Genomic DNA, 12,781 nt, shown 5'->3' with positions numbered 1-12,781 from the left:
ACAGGCTACATACAGGCTACAGTCTACTAGTCAACATACAGGCTACAGGCTACAGGCTACTAGTCAACATACAGTCTACAGGCTACTAGTCAACATACAGTCTACAGGCTACTAGTCAACATACAGTCTATATATAAACACCTGTTAAACAGAACAAAACATCTCATACAGCCTATACCATAACATACAGGCTACAGGCTACATACAGGCTACAGTCTACAGGCTACTAGTCAACATACAGTCTATATATAAACACCTGTTAAACAGAACAAAACATCTCATACAACCTATACCATAACATACAGGCTACAGGCTACTAGTCAACATACAGTATATATATAAACAACTGTTAAACAGAACAAAACATCTCATACAACCTATACCATAACATACAGGCTACAGGCTACATACAGGCTACAGTCTACTAGTCAACATACAGTATATAGGCCACCTGTTAAACAGAACAAAACATCTCATACAACCTATACCATAACATACAGGCTACAGGCTACATACAGGCTACAGTCTACTAGTCAACATACAGTTAAACAGAACAAAACATCTCATACAACCTATACCATAACATACAGGCTACAGGCTACATACAGGCTACAGTCTACAGGCTACTAGTCAACATACAGTATATATATATAAACAACTGTTAAACAGAACAAAACATCTCATACAACCTATACCATAACATACAGGCTACAGGCTACATACAGGCTACAGTCTACTAGTCAACATACAGTATATATATAACCACCTGTTAAACAGAACAAAACATCTCATACAACCTATACCATAACATACAGGCTACAGGCTACATACAGGCTACAGTCTACAGGCTACTAGTCAACATACAGTATATATATAACCACCTGTTAAACAGAACAAAACATCTCATACAACCTATACCATAACATACAGGCTACAGGCTACATACAGGCTACAGTCTACTAGTCAACATACAGGCTACAGTCTACTAGTCAACATACAGGTTAAACAGAACAAAACATCTCATACAACCTATACCATAACATACAGGCTACAGGCTACATACAGGCTACAGTCTACTAGTCAACATACAGTCTACAGGCTACTAGTCAACATACAGTCTACAGGCTACTAGTCAACATACAGGCTACAGGCTACTAGTCAACATACAGGCTACAGTCTACTAGTCAACATACAGGCTACAGTCTACTAGTCAACATACAGTATATATATAAACACCTGTTAAACAGAACAAAACATCTCATACAACCTATACCATAACATACAGGCTACAGGCTACATACAGGCTACAGGCTACTAGTCAACATACAGTCTATATATAAACACCTGTTAAACAGAACAAAACATCTCATACAACCTATACCATAACATACAGGCTACAGGCTACTAGTCAACATACAGTATATATATAAACAACTGTTAAACAGAACAAAACATCTCATACAACCTATACCATAACATACAGGCTACAGGCTACATACAGGCTACAGTCTACTAGTCAACATACAGTCTACAGGCTACTAGTCAACATACAGTCTACAGGCTACTAGTCAACATACAGGCTACAGGCTACTAGTCAACATACAGGCTACAGTCTACTAGTCAACATACAGGCTACAGTCTACTAGTCAACATACAGTATATATATAAACAACTGTTAAACAGAACAAAACATCTCATACAACCTATACCATAACATACAGGCTACAGGCTACATACAGGCTACAGTCTACAGGCTACTAGTCAACATACAGGCTACAGGCTACAGTCTACAGGCTACTAGTCAACATACAGTCTACAGGCTACAGGCTACTAGTCAACATACAGGCTACAGTCTACTAGTCAACATACAGGCTACAGTCTACTAGTCAACATACAGTATATATATAAACAACTGTTAAACAGAACAAAACATCTCATACAGCCTATACCATAACATACAGGCTACAGGCTACTAGTCAACATACAGTATATATATAAACAACTGTTAAACAGAACAAAACATCTCATACAACCTATACCATAACATACAGGCTACACATACAGGCTACAGGCTACAGTCAACATACAGTCTACAGGCTACATACAGGCTACAGTCTACTAGTCAACATACAGTATATATATAAACAACTGTTAAAACAGAACAAAACATCTCATACAACCTATACCATAACATACAGGCTACATACAGGCTACAGTCTACAGGCTACTAGTCAACATACAGTCTACAGGCTACTAGTCAACATACAGTCTACAGGCTACTAGTCAACATACAGGCTACAGTCTACTAGTCAACATACAGGCTACAGTCTACTAGTCAACATACAGTATATATATAAACAACTGTTAAAACAGAACAAAACATCTCATACAACCTATACCATAACATACAGGCTACATACAGGCTACAGTCTACAGGCTACTAGTCAACATCACACAGGCTACTAGTCACATACAGGCTACAGTCTACTAGTCAACATACAGGCTACAGGCTACTAGTCAACATACAGGCTACAGTCTACTAGTCAACATACAGGCTACAGGCTACTAGTCAACATACAGGCTACAGTCTACAGGCTACTAGTCAACATACAGGCTACTAGTCAACATATAGGCTACAGTCTACAGGCTACTAGTCAACATACAGGCTACAGGCTACTAGTCAACATACAGGCTACTAGTCAACATACAGGCTACTAGTCAACATACAGGCTACAGGCTACTAGTCAACATACAGGCTACAGGCTACTAGTCAGGCTACAGGCTACTAGTCAACATACAAGCTACGGGCTACTAGTCAACATACAGGCTACAGGCTACTAGTCAACATACAGGCTACAGGCTACTAGTCAACATACAGGCTACAGGCTACTAGTCAACACACAGGCTACTAGTCAACATACAGGCTACAGGCTACTAGTCAACATACAGGCTACAGGCTACAGGCTATAGTCTACAGGCTACTAGTCAACATACAGGCTACAGGCTACTAGTCAACATACAGGCTACAGGCTACTACAGTACTACAGTTACAGGCCACAGTCAACATACAGGCTACAGGCTACAGTCAACATACAGGCTACAGGCTACTAGTCAACATACAGGCTACAGTCTACAGGCTACTAGTCAACATACAGGCTACAGGCTACAGGCTACAGTGTACAGTCTACAGGCTACAGTGTACAGGCTACAATCTACAGTGTACAGGCTACAGTCTACCGTCTACAGGCTACAGTGTACAGTCTACAGTCTACAGTCTACAGTCTACAGTCTACAGTCTACAGGCTACAGTCTACAGGTTACAGGCTACAGGTTACAGGCTACAGTCTACAGTCTACAGGTTACAGTCTACAGGTTACAGGCTACAGGTTACAGTCTACAGGTTACAGGCTACAGGTTACAGTCTACAGTCTACAGTCTACAGGTTACAGTCTACAGGTTACAGGCTACAGGTTACAGGCTACAGGTTACAGTCTACAGGTTACAGGCTACAGGTTACAGTCTACAGTCTACAGTCTACAGGTTACAGTCTACAGGTTACAGGCTACAGGTTACAGGCTACAGTCTACAGGCTACAGGTTACAGGCTACAGGTTACAGTCTACAGGTTACAGTCTACAGGCTACTAGTCAACATACAGGCTACAGTCTACAGGCTACAGGCTACAGTGTACAGTCTACAGTCTACAGGCTACAGTCTACAGTCTATAGGCTTTTATCCATCACGTTAAATGCTCGCGGAGAAAGAGGATGTTGCTCATTCAACAAGGCGTGCGAACGTGTCCAGTAGGAACGTCCTAAGAAGAAAAGTTGTCCATTGACAGTCCATGTTAATTCCAGACGGTTTGTTTAAGCGCTCAGTTACGCGTTTGGTGACACGGTGAGACGGATCAGTAACTAGGTTCATTTAGTCCCCATGTCCCCCTCATGAGTGTGTACCTGCTGGGGAGGGCGGTTGAGGTGATGATGGGGATGATGAAGGTGGATGTGGGCCCTCATACGATCCTGACCTGGTGGCCAACACACACACACACCCTGATTACAGAAGAGCTACGTATCACACACACACACACACTGATTACAGAAGAGCTACGTATCACACACACACACACACACACACACACACACTGACTACAGCAGAGCTATGTATCACACACCTCTTGACGGCGCAGGACTGGTTGCGGTCCAGAGACGTCTCCTGACCCCTGGATGACTCACAGTCCCATGATGCATCTGTCACAACACAACACTAGTTACCATGGTTATAGTACTAACCCCGACTTTCCTTCCTTCCCGTGTGTGTGTATGGGCACCTCTGTGTGTGTGTGTGTGTGTGTGTGTGTGTGTGTGTGTGTGTGTGTGTGTGTGTGTGTGTGTGTGTGTGTGTGTGTGTGTGTGTGTGTGTGTGTGTCTGTGTGTGTGACTGTGTGTATGTGGGGCACCTCTGTGTGTGTGACTGTGTGACTGTGTGTGTGCTAACCAGTAAGATAATCTGAAAATATAGTTCACCAAGCTACCAATTACTGAACACTGGTAACAGCTACACTAAAGCTTAAGAAAAACATAGTTTACTGAACTAAAGTTACTGAGAAAAATAGCTCACTACTTCCAAACTACTACTAAAAAATATAATATCTAAATATGAAATGTCAGACTTCAAACTGGAAGACCAGACCCCTCTGTCGTCAGATGTTAACAGAATGTGTAATTATGCTTCTAAACACAGCAAGTGAGAATCAGGTCTGATGAGGAAAAGAAAGGACATTCTTCTCTACGACACCGCTACATGGTAAAACAGTAGAGTAGTTCCAGTAGTTAGCTACATGGTAAAACAGTAGAGTAGTTCCAGTAGTTAGCTACACCGCTACATGGTAAAACAGTAGAGTAGTTCCAGTAGTTAGCTACACCGCTACATGGTAAAACAGTAGTGTGTAGTTCCAGTAGTTAGCTACATGGTAAAACAGTAGTGTAGTTCCAGTAGTTAGCTACACCGCTACATGGTAAAACAGTAGAGTAGTTCCAGTAGTTAGCTACACCGCTACATGGTAAAACAGTAGAGTAGTTCCAGTAGTTAGCTATACTGCTACATGGTAAAACAGTAGTGTAGTTCCAGTAGTTAGCTACACCACTACATGGTAAAACAGTAGAGTAGTTCCAGTAGTTAGCTACACCGCTACATGGTAAAACAGTAGAGTAGTTCCAGTAGTTAGCTACACCACTACATGGTAAAACAGTAGAGTAGTTCCAGTATTTAGCTACACCGGTACATGGTAAAACAGTAGAGTAGTTCCAGTAGTTAGCTACACCGCTACATGGTAAAACAGTAGAGTAGTTCCAGTAGTTAGCTACACCGCTACATGGTAAAACAGTAGAGTAGTTCCAGTAGTTAGCTACATGGTAAAACAGTAGAGTAGTTCCAGTAGTTAGCTACACCGCTACATGGTAAAACAGTAGAGTAGTTCCAGTAGTTAGCTACACCGCTACATGGTAAAACAGTAGAGTAGTTCCAGTAGTTAGCTACACCGCTACATGGTAAAACAGTAGAGTAGTTCCAGTAGTTAGCTACACCGCTACATGGTAAAACAGTAGAGTAGTTCCAGTAGTTAGCTACACCACTACATGGTAAAACAGTAGAGTAGTTCCAGTATTTAGCTACACCGCTACATGGTAACACAGTAGAGTAGTTCCAGTAGTTAGCGACATCGCTACATGGTAAAACAGTAGAGTAGTTCCAGTAGTTAGCTACACCGCTACATGGTAAAACAGTAGAGTAGTTCCAGTAGTTAGCTACACCGCTACATGGTAAAACAGTAGAGTAGTTCCAGTAGTTAGCTACATGGTAAAACAGTAGAGTAGTTCCAGTAGTTAGCTACATGGTAAAACAGTAGAGTAGTTCCAGTAGTTAGCTACATGGTAAAACAGTAGAGTAGTTCCAGTAGTTAGCTACACCGCTACATGGTAAAACAGTAGAGTAGTTCCAGTAGTTAGCTACACCGCTACATGGTAAAACAGTAGAGTAGTTCCAGTAGTTAGCTACACCGCTGGTAAAACAGTAGAGTAGTTCCAGTAGTTAGCTACACCGCTACATGGTAAAACAGTAGAGTAGTTCCAGTAGTTAGCTACACCGCTACATGGTAAAACAGTAGAGTAGTTCCAGTAGTTAGCTACACCGCTACATGGTAAAACAGTAGAGTAGTTCCAGTAGTTAGCTACACCACTACATGGTAAAACAGTAGAGTAGTTCCAGTAGTTAGCTACACCGCTACATGGTAAAACAGTAGAGTAGTTCCAGTAGTTAGCTACAGAGTAGTTCCAGTTGTTAGCGCTACATGGTAAAACAGTAGAGTAGTTCCAGTAGTTAGCTACACCGCTACATGGTAAAACAGTAGAGTAGTTCCAGTAGTTAGCTACATGGTAAAACAGTAGAGTAGTTCCAGTAGTTAGCTAGCTACATGGTAAAACAGTAGAGTAGTTCCAGTAGTTAGCTACACCGCTACATGGTAAAACAGTAGAGTAGTTCCAGTAGTTAGCTACACCGCTACATGGTAAAACAGTAGAGTAGTTCCAGTAGTTAGCTACACCACTACATGGTAAAACAGTAGTGTAGTTCCAGTAGTTAGCTACACCGCTACATGGTAAAACAGTAGAGTAGTTCCAGTAGTTAGCTACACCGCTACATGGTAAAACAGTAGAGTAGTTCCAGTAGTTAGCTACACCGCTACATGGTAAAACAGTAGAGTAGTTCCAGTAGTTAGCTACATGGTAAAACAGTGGTGTGTAGTTCCAGTAGTTAGCTACACCGCTACATGGTAAAACAGTAGTGTAGTTCCAGTAGTTTGCTACACCACTACATGGTAAAACAGTAGAGTAGTTCCAGTATTTAGCTACACCGCTACATGGTAACACAGTAGAGTAGTTCCAGTAGTTAGCTACATGGTAAAACAGTGGTGTGTAGTTCCAGTAGTTAGCTACACCGCTACATGGTAAAACAGTAGAGTAGTTCCAGTAGTTAGCTACACCGCTACATGGTAAAACAGTAGAGTAGTTCCAGTAGTTAGCTACACCGCTACATGGTAAAACAGTAGAGTAGTTCCAGTAGTTAGCTACACCGCTACATGGTAAAACAGTAGAGTAGTTCCAGTAGTTAGCTACACCGCTACATGGTAAAACAGTAGAGTAGTTCCAGTAGTTAGCTACACCGCTACATGGTAAAACAGTAGAGTAGTTCCAGTAGTTAGCTACACCACTACATGGTAAAACAGTAGAGTAGTTCCAGTAGTTAGCTACACCGCTACATGGTAAAACAGTAGAGTAGTTCCAGTAGTTAGCTACACCGCTACATGGTAAAACAGTAGAGTAGTTCCAGTAGTTAGCTACACCGCTACATGGTAAAACAGTAGAGTAGTTCCAGTAGTTAGCTACACCGCTACATGGTAAAACAGTAGAGTAGTTCCAGTAGTTAGCTACACCGCTGGTAAAACAGTAGAGTAGTTCCAGTAGTTAGCTACACCGCTACATGGTAAAACAGTAGAGTAGTTCCAGTAGTTAGCTACACCACTACATGGTAAAACAGTAGAGTAGTTCCAGTAGTTAGCTACACCGCTACATGGTAAAACAGTAGAGTAGTTCCAGTAGTTAGCTACATACATGGTAAAACAGTAGAGTAGTTCCAGTAGTTAGCTACACCAGTAGTGTGTAGTTCCAGTACATGGTAAAACAGTAGAGTAGTTCCAGTAGTTAGCTACACCGCTACATGGTAACACAGTAGAGTAGTTCCAGTAGTTAGCTACACCGCTACATGGTAAAACAGTGGTGTGTAGTTCCAGTAGTTAGCTACACCGCTACATGGTAAAACAGTAGTGTAGTTCCAGTTAGCTTAGTTACACCGCTACATGGTAAAACAGTAGAGTAGTTCCAGTAGTTAGCTACACCGCTACATGGTAAAACAGTAGAGTAGTTCCAGTAGTTAGCTACATGGTAAAACAGTAGAGTAGTTCCAGTAGTTAGCTACATGGTAAAACAGTAGAGTAGTTCCAGTTGTTAGCTACACTGCTACATGGTAAAACAGTAGAGTAGTTCCAGTAGTTAGCTACACCGCTACATGGTAAAACAGTAGAGTTGTTCCAGTAGTTAGCTACACCGCTACATGGTAAAACAGTAGAGTAGTTCCAGTAGTTAGCTACACCGCTACATGGTAAAACAGTAGAGTAGTTCCAGTAGTTAGCTACACCGCTACATGGTAAAACAGTAGAGTAGTTCCAGTAGTTAGCTACACCGCTACATGGTAAAACAGTAGAGTAGTTCCAGTAGTTAGCTACACCGCTACATGGTAAAACAGTAGAGTAGTTCCAGTAGTTAGCTACACCGCTACATGGTAAAACAGTAGAGTAGTTCCAGTAGTTAGCTACACCGCTACATGGTAAAACAGTAGAGTAGTTCCAGTAGTTAGCTACACCGCTACATGGTAAAACAGTAGAGTAGTTCCAGTAGTTAGCTACATGGTAAAACAGTAGAGTAGTTCCAGTAGTTAGCTACACCGCTACATGGTAAAACAGTAGAGTAGTTCCAGTAGTTAGCTACACCGCTACATGGTAAAACAGTAGAGTAGTTCCAGTAGTTAGCTACACCGCTACATGGTAAAACAGTAGAGTAGTTCCAGTAGTTAGCTACACCGCTACATGGTAAAACAGTAGTGTAGTTCCAGTAGTTAGCTACACCGCTACATGGTAAAACAGTAGAGTAGTTCCAGTAGTTAGCTACACCGCTACATGGTAAAACAGTAGAGTAGTTCCAGTAGTTAGCTACACCGCTACATGGTAAAACAGTAGAGTAGTTCCAGTAGGTTAGCTACACCACTACATGGTAAAACAGTAGAGTAGTTCCAGTAGTTAGCTACACCGCTACATGGTAAAACAGTGGTGTGTAGTTCCAGTAGTTAGCTACACCGCTACATGGTAAAACAGTAGTGTAGTTCCAGTAGTTAGCTACATGGTAAAAGAGTAGAGTAGTTCCAGTAGTTAGCTACACCGCTACATGGTAAAACAGTAGTGTGTAGTTCCAGTAGTTAGCTACACCGCTACATGGTAAAACAGTAGAGTGTAGTTCCAGTAGTTAGCTACACCACTGCATGGTAAAACAGTGGTGTGTAGTTCCGGTAGTTCGCTACACCACTACATGGTAAAACAGTGAACTAACACCAAGCTACTGTAAAATGTCGTTAAACAACTAGTTGAACTACACGTAGTTCACTACTCCCAAACACTGGTGCTAACCCTATATAAATTGTATTTGGGATAAGGCAGGCTGATCCTGGCCGTTCTGATGAGAGATTGCTTCTGTCTTACAGATCTGTTGTGCCGGAACGATCACTTCTGTCTGAACAGCGAGCTCTGTGGGAGGTGGATGAGAAAGGGCCGTTGCCGTCTCCTCCAGGATCTTCTTCTCCTGAAAACAGGAGGAGATGCACATGATGATAATTACTGATAATAGAGGACTCATTACAGGGCTAATGCTAAAGGCTAATGTGTGTGTCAGGGCTAATGCTAAAGGCTAATGTGTGTCAGGGCTAATGCTAAAGGCTAATGTGTGTGTCAGGGCTAATGCTAAAGGCTAATGTGTGTGTCGGGGCTAACGCTAAAGGCTAATGTGTGTGTCAGGGCTAATGCTAAAGGCTAATGTGTGTCAGGGCTAATGCTAAAGGCTAATGTGTGTGTCAGGGCTAATGCTAAAGGCTAATGTGTGTCAGGGCTAATGCTAAAGGCTAATGTGTGTGTCAGGGCTAATGCTAAAGGCTAATGTGTGTCAGGGCTAATGCTAAAGGCTAATGTGTAATGTCAGGGCTAATGCTAAAGGCTAATGTGTGTGTCGGGGCTAACGCTAAAGGCTAATGTGTGTGTCAGGGGCTAACTAATGTGTGTCAGGGCTAATGCTAAAGGCTAATGTGTGTGTCGGGGCTAACGCTAAAGGCTAGGCTAATATGTGTGTCAGGGCTAAAGGCTAAAGGCTAATGTGTGTCAGGGCTAATGCTAAAGGCTAATGTGTGTGTAAGGACTAATGCTAAAGGCTAATGTGTTTGCTACCTCTTCATTGTGTCTTCGTTCTTCCTCATCCACCTCTCTCTGCGCTCTCTCCCACTCCCCTTTCAGTTTCTCCTGCTCCCTGTGGTACTGCTCCTGCAGACACACACATCACATACACACACGCAAGCACGTCACTCACACACAAACACACATGTCACAAATCACACACATGAATGTGAAAACGACATCAGGGTGATGATAACAGTGACGCTTCCTCCACTGTCCCTGTCCCTGTCCCATACCTGGCTGTAACTATCCTCCTCCACTGTCCCTGTCCCATACCTGGCTGTAACTATCCTCCTCCACTGTCCCTGTCCCATACCTGGCTGTAACTATCCTCCTCCACTGTCCCTGTCCCATACCTGGCTGTAACTATCCTCCTCCACTGTCCCTGTCCCATACCTGGCTGTAACTATCCTCCTCCACTGTCCCTGTCCCATACCTGGCTGTAACTATCCTCCTCCACTGTCCCTGTCCCTGTCCCATACCTGGCTGTAACTATCCTCCTCCACTGTCCCTGTCCCTGTCCCATACCTGGCTGTAACTATCCTCCTCCACTGTCCCTGTCCCATACCTGGCTGTAACTATCCTCCTCCACTGTCCCTGTCCCATACCTGGCTGTAACTATCCTCCTCCACTGTCCCTGTCCCATACCTGGCTTTAACTATCCTCCTCCACTGTCCCTGTCCCTGTCCCATACCTGGCTGTAACTATCCTCCTCCACTGTCCCTGTCCCTGTCCCATACCTGGCTGTAACTATCCTCCTCCACTGTCCCTGTCCCATACCTGGCTGTAACCTGGCTCTATCCTCCTCCCACTGTCCCTGTCCCTGTCCCATACCTGGCTGTAACTATCCTCCTCCACTGTCCCTGTCCCATACCTGGCTGTAACTATCCTCCTCCACTGTCCCTGTCCCATACCTGGCTTTAACTATCCTCCTCCACTGTCCCTGTCCCATACCTGGCTGTAACTATCCTCCTCCACTGTCCCTGTCCCATACCTGGCTGTAACTATCCTCCTCCACTGTCCCTGTCCCATACCTGGCTGTAACTATCCTCCTCCACTGTCCCTGTCCCTGTCCCATACCTGGCTGTAACTATCCTCCTCCACTGTCCCTGTCCCATACCTGGCTGTAACTATCCTCCTCCACTGTCCCTGTCCCTGTCCCATACCTGGCTGTAACTATCCTCCTCCACTGTCCCTGTCCCATACCTGGCTGTAACTATCCTCCTCCACCCTGTCCCTGTCCCATACCTGGCTTTAACTATCCTCCTCCACTGTCCCTGTCCCATACCTGGCTGTAACTATCCTCCTCCACTGTCCCTGTCCCATACCTGGCTGTAACTATCCTCCTCCACTGTCCCTGTCCCTGTCCCATACCTGGCTGTAACTATCCTGTCCACTGTCCCTGTCCCATACCTGGCTGTAACTATCCTCCTCCACTGTCCCTGTCCCATACCTGGCTTTAACTATCCTCCTCCACTGTCCCTTTCCCATACCTGGCTGTAACTATCCTCCTCCACTGTCCCTGTCCCATACCTGTCCCTGCTGTAACTATCCTCCTCCACTGTCCCTGTCCCTGTCCCATACCTGGCTGTAACTATCCTCCTCCACTGTCCCTGTCCCTGTCCCATACCTGGCTGTAACTATCCTCCTCCACACCCTGTCCCTGTCCCATACCTGGCTGTAACTATCCTCCTCCACTGTCCCTGTCCCATACCTGGCTGTAACTATCCTCCTCCACTGTCCCTGTCCCATACCTGGCTGTAACTATCCTCCTCCACTGTCCCTGTCCCTGTCCCATACCTGGCTGTAACTATCCTCCTCCACTGTCCCTGTCCCATACCTGGCTTTAACTCCCTCCACTGTCCCTGTCCCATACCTGTCTATCCTCCTCCACTGTCCCTGTCCCTGTCCCTGTCCCATACCTGGCTGTAACTATCCTCCTCCACTGTCCCTGTCCCATACCTGGCTGTAACTATCCTCCTCCACTGTCCCTGTCCCATACCTGGCTGTAACTATCCTCCTCCACTGTCCCTGTCCCTGTCCCATACCTGGCTGTAACTATCCTCCTCCACTGTCCCTGTCCCATACCTGGCTGTAACTATCCTCCTCCACTGTCCCTGTCCCATACCTGGCTGTAACTATCCTCCTCCACTGTCCCTGTCCCTGTCCCATACCTGGCTGTAACTATCCTCCTCCACTGTCCCTGTCCCTGTCCCATACCTGGCTGTAACTATCCTCCTCCACTGTCCCTGTCCCATACCTGGCTGTAACCCATACCTGGCTGTAACTATCCTCCTCCACTGTCCCTGTCCCATACCTGGCTGTAACTATCCTCCTCCACTGTCCCTGTCCCATACCTGGCTGTAACTATCCTCCTCCACTGTCCCTGTCCCATACCTGGCTGTAACTATCCTCCTCCACTGTCCCTGTCCCATACCTGGCTGTAACTATCCTCCTCCACTGTCCCTGTCCCATACCTGGCTGTAACTATCCTCCTCCACTGTCCCTGTCCCATACCTGGCTGTAACTATCCTCCTCCACTGTCCCTGTCCCATACCTGGCTGTAACTATCCTCCTCCACTGTCCCTGTCCCATACCTGGCTGTAACTATCCTCCTCCACTGTCCCTGTCCCATACCTGGCTGTAACTATCCTCCTCCACTGTCCCTGTCCCATACCTG

General features: G+C 44.7%; 1 pseudogene; it reads right to left on the bottom strand.

Moving 5' to 3' along the window:
• LOC135530748 (LIM and calponin homology domains-containing protein 1-like) overlaps positions 1 to 12,781 on the bottom strand; it is a 92,011-nt pseudogene that overhangs the window by 6,776 nt on the left and 72,454 nt on the right.

The sequence above is a fragment of the Oncorhynchus masou genome, unplaced genomic scaffold (genome assembly GCF_036934945.1).
Source record: "Oncorhynchus masou masou isolate Uvic2021 unplaced genomic scaffold, UVic_Omas_1.1 unplaced_scaffold_1412, whole genome shotgun sequence".
Taxonomy (NCBI): Eukaryota; Metazoa; Chordata; class Actinopteri; order Salmoniformes; family Salmonidae; genus Oncorhynchus; species Oncorhynchus masou.
This window is presented reverse-complemented; position numbering and strand designations above follow the sequence as displayed.